At 42.3% G+C, this 17574-nt stretch overlaps 1 pseudogene across 1 annotated transcript; it reads right to left on the bottom strand.

The window, feature by feature from the left end:
• Window positions 1–9336: 9336 nt before the first annotated feature.
• On the bottom strand, window positions 9337–17347 carry LOC129561575 (nitric oxide-associated protein 1 pseudogene; annotated as a pseudogene). The gene is made up of 3 exons (XR_016037454.1): window positions 16192–17347; window positions 12364–12484; window positions 9337–11245 (listed from the first exon to the last, which is right to left on the bottom strand). The product of XR_016037454.1 is annotated as a nitric oxide-associated protein 1 pseudogene (transcript).
• Between the last annotated feature and the right edge of the window lie 227 nt (window positions 17348–17574).

Below are 17574 nucleotides of genomic sequence, written 5' to 3' on the forward strand. Positions count from 1 at the left end.
TGTTTTCTGGGAGGTGGAGATGAAGGTCAGAGAGAAAACAAACCTGCAAGCGATATATAGGAGGCATTCCATAGTAATTTATTTCCAACTGCAGATCCCTTTTATAGTTTTAATGTACATGCCCCATCACATTTGCAAGCCTGATACTAATTTTGATTCATAATTGGGAAAAGATGTACTGAAGAGAAAATTAGAAGTTACATTGAATGTTCACTAGTTTAAGGATTTTACTGTATTCAGTGGAAATCTGAGAAGAATATGAAACCCATGAAAAACTGATAAGCCATATTCTAGTAAGATTCTGTTTCCTTTGTTAGTGGGAATATACAATTGTGCTGTATGTTGAAGGCTTAATATTTCTGTAGCCTTTAGAGAAGAGGGAAAACAAGTTGGAGAAACATCAGAACAACTAGATTGCATTTTGTCTTGATGCATGAAGTGACCTGTAAGATCGTGAATCAGAAAAGAATGGATTTTTCTTGCTGAATTGATGAGCAATTCACCTTTATCCTCCTGTAAGACTCTTTATCAGCAAAAAGAAAAATGAATTTTCAAGCATTTATTTTATTGGCATGGTTGAAGCAATAACAGGAAGTAAAGTTTTCTGTGTGATGCAAGGATATGTGGGGAATTATCATGAATATATAAATGTTATTGATGTGGGACTTAGTTTGTTACCTTTAAGTTATCAGTGTATTTGGTTACAAGTGTGTTTCTCCTGTCCTTTGCTACTCCTGTTTCAGAGGTTCACCCTGTTATAATTTTTTACTTGTATCATTTGTTTATCCTTAACCTCTTGCCATTCTTGGATTCTGCCCATGGTCTCACTAAGGGCTTGACCCTAGTTTGTATGTAGAATTAGTGGTACAATATCATGAGCTCCCCTCCAATGTTACCTCACAGCTCTAATCTTCAGCTCCATAAAGGCAGGTTGGCAAAAATGCTATTAATAATAGAAGTAAGAACAATGTACTGATCTTTAGTAATTAGGGGAAGTTTCAGAGTTATGAAATTGCCCTTTTTTTTTTTGCCCTTTTTTTAAAATCAGAGGATAATTGCTTTCTAATGTTAGTTTCTGCTGTGCAACCATATGAATCAGCTGTATGTATACACACATCCTCTCCTTGAGCCTCCTTCCCATGCTCCCCATCCCACCCCTCTAGCTGAGCTCCCTATGCTGTACAGCACCTCCCCACTAGTTATCCAAAATTGCCTTTTAAAAGGATTTTGATATTCACTGTATTAAGTGCTCTGTGGCCCTTGTTAGAGTTGTGTTCACAATAGGCCTCTTCCTTCTGATTGTAATTGGGCAGATAATTTTTAACTTTATTAAACCTGTTTCTTCACCTGAAAATGGGGTAATATGGTCCTTGTATCCATAGTGAGTGTTGAATACTTACTGAGCACTTAAGTCTAGTGCTTGGCATGTAGTTTTAGTGTTAAGACTTTTCCCACTAGATAAGAGAGTAAATATCCTTACATATCTAAAGTCCTTCCTCTATTTGACATGAGTAAGTCGTATAATCCACCTACTTGTCTTATGTGTCTTGTAAAATAGTAGAATTTTAATGTTAAAAGTGGTATGTGGGCTTTTGTGTCCACTACTTTACTCAGTGACTGAACAACCATAGCCACAACTTCACTCATCTATATTGTAGTGTCCATAAGAATGCTTTTGTGTTCTTTGCTTTGCTCAAGCACCTAAAATAGTATCTGGCCCTTAGAAGGGCAAATAGTTGTTAATTGCCCAGGCCAAGAATAATTGTGTTGGTGGTGTTTTGTGGTGTGTATGTGTACGTTTCCTTGATTTCATCTAATTAATATTCAGTAGTAGTTGTAATTCCAAGGTTTTGATAATGCAGAAATCTCTGTTCATAGAGTAGGATATTTTTCTGAATGCATTAAAAAGTCAATATAACAGGAAATAGCAAGTCTTGAGAAAGAGATTTCGTTAAGAAACTGTATCTTGAGAAAGGTTCAGACTTACAAAGAAATTGCAAGAAAGGAATACCGTGAAATCTTGTGTACCCCTTTGGGATCCACCACTCATACTTCCTTTCTAGTATGTACACATTATGTAGTGGAACCCCAGAAATTGAGTTGGAAGCATACCTCTTCATCTCTGAATAATTCAATTTGTATCTCTTAAAGATTAGGGCATTCTCTTATACACTTACATTATAATGATGAAATTCAGGACTTTAAACATTGTGAAGTCACTCAGTCATGTCCAACTTTTTGTGACCCGTGGACTTAAGCCTGCCAGACTCTTCCGTCCATGGGAATTTCCATGTAAGAATCCTGGAGTGGTTTGTCATTTCCTTCTCTAGGGATCAAACCCAGGTTTCCCACATTGCACGTAGGCTACCATTTAGACTACCAGGTAATCCCTTCTTTTAAGATTAGTATAGTCTATAATCCGCAGTCTATGTTCAAAGTGTGCCACGTGAAATACTAACCTTTAACAGCCTCCCTGAGTTTGAGGAGTGCATGCCAGCTGTTTAAAGAATGTTCCTTATTTGGAGTATTGTAATTGTTTCCTCATGCTTCAGACCAGGTCATGCATCTTGGCAGGAATAGTAAGTTCTGGTACATTACATGATGCTGTTATCTGTATTTTAACTTCTATTATTTGATTAAGGTGTTGTCCATGTTTCTCCACTGCAAAGTTATTTTATCCCTTTATAATTCTGTGGGATGATACAGTGAAACTATCTTATTCTTCATCACACCCATTGATTTTAGCATCTCAGTTACATAACTTGCGTGGTAACTGGTATTCTCTATCAAGAACAGCTTTTTCCCCCCATAGACCTAGGTTCTTGTTTCATGTGCTGAGTTACTCACTTTACCCTATTCAGTAGTGGGGGATACCCTTCTAAGCTAAGTGAATTCTCCAGGCCAGAATACTGGACTGGGTAGCCTTTCCCTTCTCCAGGGAGTCTTCCCAACCCAGGGATGGAACCCAGGTTTTCCACATTGCAGGTGGATTCTTTATCAGCTGAGCCATGAGGAAAGCCTAGGAATACGGGAGTGGGTAGCCTGTCCCTTCTCCAGCTGATCTTCCCAACCCAGGAATTGAACCGGGGTTTCCTGCATTGCAGGCAGATTCTTGACCAACTGAGCTATCAGCTGCAAATTAAGATAGAGGTCCCTGCTGGAGCATGAGCTACAATGGTAGCTGGAATTTTGCCGTTTCTAGTGAACTAGTGTGGGGGTGCCAGCAGGATTTTTATCTGCATAGAAGAACAAGGGTTTTTCTGATGTGATACAGCGCATCTTAGATACATGGAGAGTAAGGCAGCCAAGTTTACCTAGCAGCAAGCATGGGCCTTGCAATTAACAGGAGCAGAGGCAGCTATAGTGATTGCATTACCCAGGGACTGGAGGGAGCCAAGGGCAGGAATCTGCACTGCTGTGTTAGTACTGAGATAGCCTCTTTGGTAGAGGTAGTAACGAACATGATTTTTCTGCAGGTTAGTCGTGGCAGCAGTGGAGTGGGGAGACTTGCATGTTTCTGCTCTGTGGCCTGTGTGCTGCTGCTGCTGCTGCTAAGTCACTTCAGTCGTGTCCGACTCTGTGTGACCCCATAGACAGAAGCCCACCAGGCTCCCCCGTCCCTGGGATTCTCCAGGCAAGGACACTGGAGTGGGTTGCCATTTCCTTCTCCAGTGTGTGAGAGTGAAAAGTGAAAGTGAAGTTGCTCAGTCGTGTCCAACCCTCAGCGACCCCATGGTCCGCAGCCCACCAGGCTCCTCCATCCATGGGATTTTCTAGGCAAGAGTACTGGAGTGGCTTGGCATTGCCTTCTCCGGGCCTGTGTGCAGAGTATGAAATTACACTAAAGGGAGCTGTTGTTGGAGAGGAAGAGACTGGCTGACTTCACATATCAGTAGGCTAGCCTTATTCATGATCCATGTGAGCCACCCTTGGGGATACCCGAAATAATTGGGAAACATTTTGCATGGAACTGGAGATCTCACATGAACATGCAGGAGTAATCCTTTTCTAAATATCAAGCACTCTTCTGGGCACATTGCATTAACTCAATCCTCTCAACATCCCCAAGAAGTAGGTTGGTATTCCCATTTTGCTTCCTGCAGACAAGCAGATTGCCTAGTGTCACACAGTGTGCTTTTCTGATTAAGTGAAGAAGAGTACATGGGGAGATGGATGCTGTGGTAAATGGAGCAACTAGGAGTGGTGGTGAAAATAATTTCAGCCTAATCTGAAGGTTCTCAATTTATAATAATGTGTTATTTATATTAACATGATAAAGAGGGTACTCTTTAAGCAGCCTTCTCTCTATCATAATATCTTACCAGTTCATAATAGCTAACCAGAAGCTAAACAGCTTTTATATGCCCAGCAGGCTTTCTCTCCTGTTCTACGTTTCTATTTTTGTGCCAGTACCGTACAGTTTTGATTACTGTAGCATGGACATAGAAGAGACTGGTTCCAAATAGGAAAAGGAGTACGTCAAGGCTCTATATTGTCACTCTGCTTATTTAACTTTATACAGAGTTCAGTTCAGCTCAGTCATGTCCGACTCTTTGCGACCCCATGAATCACAGCACGCCAGGCCTCCCTGTCCATCACCAACTCCCGGAGTTCACTCAAACTCATGTCCATCGAGTTGGTGATGCCATCCAACCATCTCATTCTCTGTCGTCCCCTTCTCCTCCCGCCCCTAGTCCTTCCCAGCATCAGTCTTTTCCAGTGAGTCAACTCGTCGCATGAGGTGGCCAAAGTATTGGAGTTTCAGCTTTAGCATCAGTCCTTCCAGTGAACACCCAGGATTGATCTCCTTTAAAATGGACTGGTTGGATCTCCTTGCAGTCCAAGGGACTCTCAAGAGTCTTCTCCAGCACCACAGTTCAAAAGCATCAATTCTTCGGCAATCAGCTTTCTTCACAGTCCAACTCTCACATCCATACATGACCACGGGAAAAACCATAGCCTTGACTAGACGGACGTTTGTTGGCAAAGTAATGTCTCTGCTTTTTAATATACTATCTAGGTTGGTCATAACTTTCCTTCCAAGGAGCAAGCGTCTTTTAATTTCATGGCTGCAATCAGCATCTGCAGTGATTTTGGAGCCCAAAAAAATACAGTCTGACACTGTTTCCACTGTTTCCCCATCTATTTCCCATGAAGTGATGGGACCAGATGCCATGATCTTTGTTTTCTGAATGTTGAGCTTCAAGCCAACCTTTTCACTCTCCTCTTTCACTTTCATCAAGAGGCTTTTGAGTTCCTCTTCACTTTCTGCCATAAGGGTGGTGTCATCTGCATATCTGAGATTATTGATATTTCTCCCAGCAATCTTGATTCCAGCTTGTGCCTCTTCCAGCCCAGCGTTCCTCATGATATACTCTGCATATAAGTTAAATATGCAGCTACATCATGAGAAATGCTGGACTAGATGAGGCACAAGCTGGGATCAAGATTGCTGGGAGAAATATCAATAACCTCATATATTCAGATGACACCACCCTTATGGCAGAAAGTGAAGAAGTAAAAACCCTCTTGATGAAAGTGAAAGGGGAGTGAAAAAGTTGGCTTAATACTCAACATTCAGAAAACAGAGATCATGGCATCCATTCCCATCACTTCATGGCAAATAGATGGGGAAACAATGGAAACAGTGGCAGACTTTATTTTTTGGGCTCCAAGATCACTGCAGATGGTGACTGCAGCCGTGAAATTAAAAGATGCAAGACACATTGTTATATTCACTAAGACAAAGCAATGTGGAAAAAAAAAGTATGTCCTCTCTTTGAGAGCCCCAGACTCCTTTCTCCTCCTTAGGGACCCTGACTTCTTATCAACCTACCTAGTAATTGACTCAGCATGTTATACTGCATTTTCTTCAAGGTGATGAACATGCTGAAATCTTGTGGTGAATGAAAATGGCTACAGATTCTTGGCAGCCCTTCCCGTCAACTTGAGTCTCTGCTGCCACTGCAGCTTGCTTTGACCAATAGAATACAGCAGCGTAACATTGTGTGATTGTGAGCTTCAGCCAGCAGAGGCCTTGCAGCTTCTGCTCATGCTGTTTTTGAACACCTGTGAACAAGCCTGAACTGGCCTACTTCAGGGTGAGATCCTAGGTAGAGTGAGCCATGGCAAAAGACCCAGGTTTCCCAGCTGCTAACAGCCATCCCAGCTGAAGTTGCTGACGTGGAGTGAGGTCTGCAAATGCATGACCCGTAGAGCATAAGAACCACTGATCTGATCCTGATTAAACTGCCAGACCAAAGAATTGGAACAAAGCTTGTTTCAAGTCACTAAATTTTGGGGTGGTTAGTCACTCAGCAAAGGATGTGGATGAGATGGTTGGATGGCATCACCGACTCAATGGACAGTCATTTGAGCAAACTCCAGGAGATAGTGAAGAACAGGGAAGCCTGGCAGGCTGCAGTTCATGGAGTTGCAAAGAGACACAACTTAGTGACTGAACAACGACAAAGAATCAGAGCAAACTTGTTTAAAGTAATTGTTTTGGGGTGGTTAGTTACTCAGCAACAAATGTAGCTACAAACCTAATTATGCCCTCGGTGTAGTTTAAAAAGCATTTCCAATTGACAAATGAGCAACTGTACCTAGAACTTTCTGAACCCATGCTGAATTAGTTAATGAGTAAATGGGACTGTTAAGTATTGTTTTCCTTTGTTGAGCAATCTCATCCAAGTTCCCATGCTATAAATTTTGTGCTTATTTCTTGGAATTTACATAATCCAGTGAAAAAGACATTTTCCTTAAGCAAGTATTTCAATAAAATATATGGTATTTAAAGGAAAGTAGTCACAGTTTCTCTAATTTTTCTTCCTGTTGAGTATTTAACCTTAAAGTGAATGATAGAAAGTGATAAATCTCTTCCAGCTAGATGTTAAATGTTGAGAAAACTGGAGATAATAAAAAACTTCTAGTTGTGCAACTAAGATCCCCTTTTAGTGGAAGTCAGATATGAAAAGGAATAGAAAACAGGATGAGTGCTCAAGAAGAAGGGTAAGGCCATTTTTAAACAATTTTAAGGCCAAATTAATTTTTAAAATAATTGTTTTTGAAGCTATTTGATATGTGAATAAATAAAGACCACTAGTTTTTTAAAATCAGTTTCTTTTTTAGGATAGTTTACTGGTGTATTTGTGTATTTGCATTCCAAATTTCCTGTTGTGTAATTTCCTGTTAATCAGAATTGTGGGTCAGGATCTCCAGTCATGCTGTGATCTGTCCGTGGTACTTGGCAAAGCTCACTAGCAATGTGTAAAGATTCCCAGCCAGCCATGAAAGCACTTTTCGATTTAAAACTATCTGAGATGGTAAGACAGCACAGAATTCACAGTGGGACACAGTTTGGACAACACTGCTGAAGTTAGCAAGGGTGCAGCCCATCTCATATGCTATCTCTGAGGAATATTCTTAGGCTGGAATTGTATATGGGAGGATTCAAAGGAAGCTAGAGAGAGAACTAAGTGGCAGTAACAGAATTTCCAAGGAAATTGTGTCACTACCTTTGAGATCTTCAAAATGGGTTGCTTTTCTGAGATGTGTCCCTTTTAAGGTTGAAAAGTTCTCGCCTTTAGATTTGAGATGGATTCTAGTATATACAGGGACTGTTGTGTGATGATTATAAAACTGGGTACTGTTAGAACTGTTATGTATTTTTGATTATGGTGGTTAATGAGCTTATTCATACATTAAAATACAGAGAACTGTACATCAAAAGGGGAAAAAGTGAAGTTTTACTGTATAATTAAACCCACAAGGTGCTGGAGCACAACTGCTTGGGTTTGTTTGGAATCACAGATCCATCACTCCTTAATTCTGGGCTAATTACATGAACCTTAGCTTGCAATCTCTAAATGCAGGTAATAACAATGCCTCCAGCATGGGGTTGTTGTAAGGATTCAGTTAATGTAAAGTGCTTAAAAGTGTCAGGCTCATTGTACATGTTTAAATAAGATCTGTTAGTAGTATTAAAAGACTATAAAGAAATAGGTGCTCTATGGGGTATCATATGATCATAGTAACTGTGAATAACCTCACATACAACTGTCCTGAGATTCTGTCTTTAGGCAGGATAGGAAGAAACAGGAGAGACGTGTCAGTGCTACTAAGCAAATTTAACTCTGCTGTCTTGCTATTTTTTAGGGAAGGCAAAACCAACTGCCAAAACAAAAAAGTTATCTCTTTTTCCTAATTCATTCATTCATGGTGGCTGTTTTCCAGGGATTTAACTGAAAACTTAGGAAGGATTTTGGCAATCTCTCATGTTCAAAATCACCTGATGATATGGTCTCTAGCACATGTGTTTTTTTTTTTGTGTGTGTGTGTGTCTGGCCTCAGTTTTCTCAGCTCTACCAATGTTCCTGGCCAGAGGTACTGACAGTATCTGTGATTAAGCATCATCTTATACCTACCAGTGAGAATACTACAGCCAAATGCTTCCATCAGGTTAAATAGCCAGAAGGTAAATTCTGAGAATTGTTTGAGAAGCAAAAGGAAGCTTCTGAAAAACAGGAACCTGCAGCTCCAAGACATGGGTTTTTTAAGGATGGTCTAGACCTAAAAATATTCAGATCATGAAACTTCTGTTCTAAAATGAGAAAATATTGATGGTCTTTGACATGAAGGGACAAAGTGAAGCATTGTTCCTATATGATGTTAAAATACTAATCTCGAGCCATTGCCACCCACTACCAGGCATCAGTGGGACAGACAACATGACAGAGACATTAAGAGCAGGCAGAGGTGCTATCTGTTGGGTTCACATGAGCCCGAAGTCTTGTTTTTATTCTTTAAGCGTCACTCTTTGACGTTTGAGAGAAAACAATCCCTCAGGGAGGAGAGCAGCCAAGAGAAAATGGAGCAGTCTGAGAAAGAATGGAAATGATTCTGTTGCTCCACAAGACACAGCCAGGTGGGAGGGAAGCCAGGGTAAATGATCAGAGGCCGTCTACAAAACAGCTTGCCTCAGCTGGAGCACAGGGTGCCTACTCTGTGAAGCAATTAGAGGTCTGCCATGTCTGGCGCCACTGGAGCTCCAAGTTAGTCATCTGCAGGAAACTAGTCTTGATTTCCATTTAGCAGAGAGCGTCTGAATGATCAAAAAGCACAAGCACACAGGACTGCATCTGTGCTGCACTTCTCGGTTGTCATGGGAAGTGTTGCAGGTAACAGAGACAAGTTAGACACGGGAACTACACAGTAAAGCCCCATTGATTGGTAGGGCTTGCTGGTCATGGTGATAGAAAACACAAAACGTGTTAAACATCACTTTGTCTCAGAAACTGAAGAAAATGCTGCATTTTACAGAACGGAGGAAAGATATGGAACTTTAAAAAGAAAACTGCATTTAATATCACAGAAGTCAAAAAGCTCTTTGATGGCACATTTTTTACTTCTAAGGTGTCATGAATACAAAAGAGGTGACATGCTGAACACAAATCTGCAGAACCAAGTAAACGAACTAGTATAAAATTTGCTTAATCATTTTCTAGTCCCTCAAAACAACCCCTGTTCTGTGGACATGAGGGGCTGTCCCGACACCTTGCCATTGATGTATACTCTCCTGATTCCTGGGTGCTGCCACAGTATAAATGATTAGAGATAGGAAATCAGTCTTCATCCTGAGATCAGTGGATTAGGAAGTATCAGTAAGCTGGCTGATGCTCAGAAGCCAACACAGTAAGAGAACTTTCTTAAAGCAAATCCACACTGGATCAATTGGATACAGCAACTGGGCTATCGTTCTGGGCTGTACTAGGTTGACTGAATGTGTTATAAATTAATAGCAAATCTTAGCACCGTCTCCACTGTCTATGCTCAAGGGGCCTTTTTCACCTGAGGTCTTGTAACCAACCTTTCTTGGCTTTCCTGTCTGCTTTTGCTGAGAATCATAAAAAGGATTGAGAAATATTTAGTGTCATTCCCTGATTTTATAGATGAGACAATGAAGACCCAAAGAAATTAACTAATACAACCAGTGAAACTGAAATTTACCTAGTAAATTTTACTGTTTGAAACTTAGTAAGATACCTTGGAACACTTTTAGATATGCTTCAATCTAACCATAACCATTAAATATTAGAAGTAAGAGAAACCTGAGGATATAAACTCTGAACATTTAAAAATGAAATCTTTGTCAAGATGTCTAAAAGCCTGTGAGTTTTCAGGTAAATAACAGCATCAGTTTTTGGGTTCTGTATTTTCCTAAAATGCACATTTACTATATTATCTTCTTGTCTAGATTCAGGACTAAGCTACAAACAATGAACAGTACATAGAAATATAATGGTCACAATTTTAACTTGTAAAGTTAACAGTATTTCATTCTCTCCAAAATAAAATAGAAATAAACTACCAATCATTTTCTCAACTTGGGAAGCTACCACCCTCTAGAGGGTGGGTCTGGAAATGCCAGGGGGTTCCCCAATGTCACAGTGAGTAATGGGGCAGGGCATTTATGCTACATGCTAGTGGCATTTAGTATCTAGGGATGAAGGATACACATATAGTACCACCTTCCCCAATATGCCAATAGTATTCACTTTGAAACATGATGAAAGTGAGATCTATGAAGTTTTTTTTTTTTTTTTTACCAGTTTCATTTTAAAATACCATTTATCCAACAATGAATTAGTGAGAAGGGGGCTAGAGTGTACCTGTTGACAGAGAACCTGGACTATTAAGTTCATGGTAAACCTGAGTCTACAGGAAGTTCACGGATCTACATTTCAGGCCAGCCTACACCACGAGCATTTATCTCAACACTGGGACCTGGGACTTGACTCACCAATTAATTGTCCACAGCTATAGTGCCACTTACTCAATTAAGAATACATAAAGGTACAGACTTCTGATTGGTGTAATGTTTTATGTACAGTGTTTACAGGCAAATGCTGAGAAAATAGTTGAAGTGCTCTTATTCTTGCAGAATAGATCTCAGATACCAAAAAGATACAAATCATTTTCTAAGATCTTCGGGTACTTTTAGATTCTATAAGGAAAACTTCTACTTGTTTTCCAGATTTCTTCCACTGTTTCTTACCTTAAGTAATAAAAATCTGACCCCGCATTTCCGTCTACGTCCTCCAGCTTCCCAGTGGGGGCGTGTGGCCATAGAACTGTTGCCCACCAGACACTGACGTGGGCAACTTCCAGCTTTTCTCTTCTTTTCAGTGCAGTAGCTGCGTGCTCTTCACTCTCTTCTTCTCATTGCTGAGCAACCACCTTAGACCTAGAGATGGAAGCCATGGTGTGTTCCCCAGCTGGGTGCTTGGCTGACTGCTTGAAGCACAGCCACTTACTCATTTCTCTTTCATTTAAGCCAGTGTATTTTGGAGACATTGACTTGCTGCCATTTTCTCTTACACCAACTGCTAAGCTACTCTTTAGATTCTAAATAAGACATGCCATCTGGTCTCAATAACAAATAATGGTGGGAAAATCCTGAATGTAACAGAACTCCTTTTTAGGTATGTTTGAATCACAGATAACGCACATGTACATACTCTACTAAAAAAAAATGTGTTTACAAACTCAATTCATTAAAAAGAGGCATGGTCCATGGTAGTTTAAAAAGGGTGAGAGGGCTTTATTATAGCGATATTTAATAAAATGCAATGTGATGTACACTGTATATATAGTTCATCTTCAATGTGAACAGGTCAGCTTCATACAGCTATCTTTTTTTCTTTTTCTGCAGATTGTACAATGTCAGAACTGTCCCTTGAGGTGTATAGCATCGAAGGTGCAGTTCTTAAACTTTGGCCTTACTGCTACCCAACCTATGTAGGCACACTACAGAATACAGATGGTGTTAGCAACCATCCTGTTAAAAACACCAAACACAGCTCCAGATGGCAACCCAAGGGAAGCTACTGCTGTCTCACTCTTTTTTTAAAGTATACAATGCATTTGTGAAAATGTACAGATTCATTTTCAGTGTAGGTTACATCTTGTGAATAATCTAGCATGTATTTCTTAAAATTTTCAGTTAATGTTGGTTAAGGCAACATATACATGCATATTTTTATGCCTAAAATAGATATTTTTATACATGACTATAAAAATATGCTAAACATCAGTGTGTATGTGTTAGTTGCTCAGTCATGTCCAACTCTTTGGGACCACATAGATTGTAACCCACCAGGCTCCTTTGTCCATGGGATTCTCCGGGCAAGAATACTGGAGTGGGTTGCCAGTTCCTTCTCCAGGGGATCTTCCTGACCCAGGGATGAACCCAGGTCTCCCACACTGCATGCAGTTTCTTTACCATCTGAGCCACCAGGGAAGCCCAAAACATCAGGAAGGCTACATTATTCCCCTTTTGAAAAGTGCTTGGTGTAAAATTACCTGCAGAGGAGAACTTGATGTCAGCCACTGCTTCAGATTCCTCAAATCCTTCATCTAATGTGATGTCTTAAGCAACAAGAGAAGGAAATCCCACCATTCTTTCTTCTCCATCCATTGGAACCTTCCATTGGGAGGAGATGAAGTTATTTGGAAATTCAAATGAAACCCCTGATAACTCTAATATTAAGTAAGGCACTGATAAGATAATACTGTGCAGGTATCAAGAATAAAACCCTTTTAAACATTAAACTATTGAAAAAGACCCTCAATCATTTCTAGATCAAATGAAAAGCCCAGGAGCTCTGTGACAGGATGAAGCCTATGGATCCCAGTAACGGGCCCCATGGCATCCATCTGGTGGTCACTTCCAGACAGCAGAATCTTGTTTTATTAGCTTACACTGTTTTGACAGCGCTCCATAAAGCTTTAGACATAGTAACTGGGCAATTAAGGTAACAATCTTCCAAACACCTTAGTTCTTGCAGGCTTAGCTGGACAGAAGTTACTCCCTGCCTCATTAGAATTGAAGGGTACATGGCAAATGGGTAAGATTCAGCTCTGTGTTTACAAGTGTTTCCATGTATTGGAAGTATTAATATATCTCTCTGTGTTTAGCACTAAGGACACAAAGATGTTACAATATGGTCCCTGATCCCCCAGGAAATCAGAAGGTGGAAGTAGCAATAAATAATTTATAGGGTAAGAAAAGTGATTAGAGTCATCTATTAAGTACCATGATTGTGAAGAGAGTAATGAATGTGATTTGGTCAAGGAAAACATGAAGAGCAGAATTTTGAAAAATAGATTACTCAGTGCAAAGGTATTGTGGGTTAGAATCATGTACAGATACAAAAACTGGAAAAAGGATGATGAATCCAGAGAACTGCAGTTCAACTGTACAGTATGTTAGGTGTATATGTGTGTGTGTGTGTGTAATAGTGATGAGGCTATCAGTTGAGACTTCTCTCAGAATTATATGCAGGAAAGAGAAAAGAATAAAAAATAATACTTGACTTGCTTTGTATTTTGGAAAAATTGTGTAGTGCAGGGTTTGTCAACCTCAGCACTATTGACCTTTTAGGCTGAATAATTTTTTCTCGGAGGAGGCTGTCCTGTGTACTGCATGACTTTTAGCAGCCTCTACTCAGTGTCCATCAGGTTGTGAAAACCAAAACTGTCTCCAGGCTTTGCCAAATGTTGCCTTGTGGTAAGAGTCAAGCCTTGTTGAGAACTACAGCTGTAGTGGAGTGGGGGTGGGAGGAAGACAATAAAACTGGAATCTAGGAAATACCTCATAATCTCAGAAAGCAGGCTAAAGTTTGGACTGTGAGGCTGGTCTCAGTGATGATTAGGAGGCAGGATTGACTTTGACTTGGGAGATGAGTGAAAACCAGAAAGCAAGGAGGAGGCACAGAGCAGCCCAAAAAACTGTATTACGAGGGGAGAGAAGCCTGGGTGTCGCTTTGAGAAGTATCAGTGAGTCCACCCTGAAGACTACACAGACGCATGAAGGTGGAGCCCTCCCCTCAAATCCTAATGTGTCTGGAGCAACAACTTTAGCCCAGTTATTTCAGTGGAATCTTAATTTCACTCTGGCGTTTTTAGGAAGTCCAGAGAGAAAGAAGCATTTGCTTCTGAAGTCAGGTTGGTTTTATCCTGGTTGAAAGGCAGGTGTGCATTTTGACTTATTTTTAGTTGTATGAGCATTCATTAATGTAAATCACATCTGCATTGGATGCACCTAGTATTTTTGCAGGAGCTATGTCCCAACCCCCTCCTCATCACCACAAACACTTACACAGCAGTGACAATGGTGCCCTGGCCCTGGATCTTCTCCACAACCTCATGGTGTGGTCACAACAGACAGAAGTAAAGGAAACTTGCCTAAAGTCACACAGCTTCACTAAGTGGTGGAGCAGAGTAAGATTTGAACCCAGCCTAGCTCTGGTGATCTTAACCATCATACACTACAGGCTAGCCAACAGTGTGTATGCAGGTCTGGTTAAAGAACTATAAACAGGCCCCAGTCTCTGGTGAACAGGGAACAATTTCAGTGGCACAGAAAGGGCACAGCAGGGACTACAGAGGATGGGAGGTGAGGAGCAGGAGTCAGCTTGATGAAGAGGAAGGAGCGGGACACTGAGTTTTGTTTTGTTTCTGAAAGATCAGAGAAATTTTCACACACTGCTTAAGAAGGATCAAGTAAGCAGGAGAGAAGCCATACAATACTCTCTAAGTGTCTGTGATTAAGAACCTGGGAGGAGAGCTTTTCCACCCAGACAAGGGCTTCTAAGCTCAGCACTACTCACATGGGGACCACATAATTCAGTGTTGTGAGGGGCTGTCCTGTGCATGCATTATGTTTAGCATCATCTCTGGCCTCCACTCACTACATGCCAGTAGCATCACCCAGTTGTGAGAAAATCCAGCGTCTCCTCACTCACATTATCCAGAGCAACTTTTTGAAATGATGTGACCACTTGGTAGTTGAAAAGTGGCTAGTGCAAGTAAAGAACTAAATTTTTAAGTTTATTTAATTTTAATTAACTTATTGAAATAGCTTCATGTTGGCTATTTAGCCACATAAGATTACCATATTGGACAGTGTCACCTAGAGAAAACCCGGCTCTGTCAGTGTCCTGGGATCAGTCCAATCCAACATCCCTTTTCTTATCAGAGCCCATCTCACTTTATAGCCAAAATCCTCAAGGTGAACAAGGTCAGGGAGAGCTAGCTGATGGTGTAACAAAGATGGTTCTGTCCAACAAAGGCTTTTTATCAGGGCTGTCGGACTACCAGGTGTTATTAACCTAACTATGCGTGTTGCTTCACCTTCAGTAGCGTATGACCCATGTGCTTCTTCTGATATATAGTATCTGCCTTGTCCAACGAAACAGGAAGAAAGTTGGAAGCCACAACTGTAAACCAAGCTGATTGATTTCCCTTAAGAAAGAAAGAAGGAACTTATTTTAAACAACAAAAATCTACCAACCAATATAAAACTGGTAAATACAAACAGGGTCTTAGAAGCACCTATTTTGCAATTATTACAGATGTTTCTTAAAGGCACATATTTGACGTTTCTTCTCAACAAAGCCACAAATCATATTGCATTAGTGAAGAATTCAAATGTTAAATCTGTATAGTAGGAACTTCCCTGGTGGTACAATGGATAAAATCCACCTGCCAATTCAGGGGACATGGATTCCATCCCCCATCCAGGGAAGAATTCACATGCTGTGGAGCAACTAAGCCCGTGTGCCACAACTACTGAGCCAGTACTCTGGACCCCTGGGAGGGGTAACTACTGAAGTCCACGTACCCTAGAGCCTGTGATCAACAAGAGAAGCCCCCTGCACTGCAATGAAGAGTAGTCCTCATTGGCTGCAACTAGAGAAAGCCCACACACAGCAATAAAGACCCGGCACAACCCAAAATAAGTAAATAATAATAATAAAAATCTGTATAGTGTTCTCATGAGTAAACTCAAGATATAAAGAGGAAGACAGGAGTGGAAGAGGTGTAGAAAGTAAAGAAAGAATTTTCTGGAGAAACAAAGGACTAAAGCTACGAGGGAGACCTCCAAGAGAGCAGACACTGCTTTGTCCCCCGGTTCAGTGTTTAGAACAGTGACTTGAACATCAGAATACTAATTATTTCTACTGAAAAGTTACTACAACTTATACTGAATTTACAAGCACTAAGCTGATATGGAAGAGAAATGTGACCAAACTAGACAGAGAATTTTTTTAAAGGGAAGCATCCCACCAGCCCCGGCTGGACATTGAAAGATACAGAATTAGGTGCCTGAAACATGATCAGACTTACAACTTTTCCGAAAACGAAGGAGATGGGCACCCCAAGGCTAACCAGGCCAAGGGGAGATGGTGGCCCTGTCGATAGCTTCAGAGCCCTTGGCGATGCAGTAATCGGACTCCAGAAGCGTATTGAAAAAAGTGGACTTGCCGGTGTTGGTGGCACCAACCAGGTAGACGTCGCCGCGGTAGTGCCAGGAGCGCTAGAGCGTGGAGATCCACTGCTCAACTCCATAGCCAGTCTTGGCGCTGATGGGCCGCACGTCTCTGAGCACCGTGCGGATCTTGGACGGAAGATTCACATTTTCCTCCCCATCCGGTGGCCGGTCCCCGTTGAGATGTTGTGGTCTTCGGTAGCCACGGGGCGGCAGGACCCCGGCGCCGATAGTCAACCCACAGTCGCTCCTGGAATCGCTGCTGGTAGTCGGGAGTGTCCTGGGGCATAAGGTCCACCTTGCTTCCCAGCACGATCAGCTGCTTGGGGCCCACCAGGGCGGGCAGGTGGAGCAGCAGGACGTCGGGCAGATCCAGCAGGTCCACCTTGTACAGCACCAGGGCGGGCTCGGGCCGCCGCAGCGCGGTGCTCACCAGCTCCAGGAACTGTTCCTGGCTCACCTGAAGGCGCAGGGCGCGCCGGTGACGCACCAGCACTAAGCGTACGGTCCGGGAGCACCTGCTGGCTGGCCCGTATCTTCTGCGGCCGCCTCTCCTCCAGTCGCCGCTGCCGACGTCGCTCCGCCCCCTCCCGCCGCTGCTGCAGCTCCCACAGCTAGTCTTGGAGGGTCCGTTCCGGCTCCGAATCCGGGACGCATTCGGGGAACAGAAAACGCTCCTTTAGGTCAGCCCCTCCTGGATTACCCGGCGTCGCCTCGCGCCACGACGAAGGCCACGTCCCAGACCAGCTGGGTGCCGGGAGGAGGAGTCGGCCGCGCATCTCCTCTCGAGCAGCCTCTCCCGGACGTCGTGGCGCACTCCAGCGGGAGTGGGTCCCCGCAGGAAGCTGCAGAGCAGTCCGCAAGCGAGGCGCGCGGGCAGCATAATTAATGCTGGGGAAGACAAAGGGGCGGAGCCACCTGGGGCAGGAGCGCTCTGGCTGGTGAAACAACAGGGACCGGTCGGGAATACCTGAGAATTGTCCTTCGTCAGCGTGGCACTGAAGCTACTTCTCCCGCGTCTAATCGCGTGTGTTCTCTCGATGAAGGCTCTATGTCTCAAGAACCCATTTGAAGCGGAGATAAAGACATCGCGGACTTAAGACTAGAGAGGGTTGGTGGAATAGGCTTGCGAGTCTGTCCATTTTCAGGCTTCTTCAGCGCGCCGCCGCTGGCACTACACGCTAGTAGAAAATCTTATTTTTAAAATCTTCGTGTTTTTTTTTGTCTTTGGAAATAGGAGG

Source organism: Moschus berezovskii, chromosome 5 (genome assembly GCF_049115385.1).
Source record: "Moschus berezovskii isolate FMDL1 chromosome 5, NW_MosBer_1.0, whole genome shotgun sequence".
Classification (NCBI taxonomy): Eukaryota; Metazoa; Chordata; class Mammalia; order Artiodactyla; family Moschidae; genus Moschus; species Moschus berezovskii.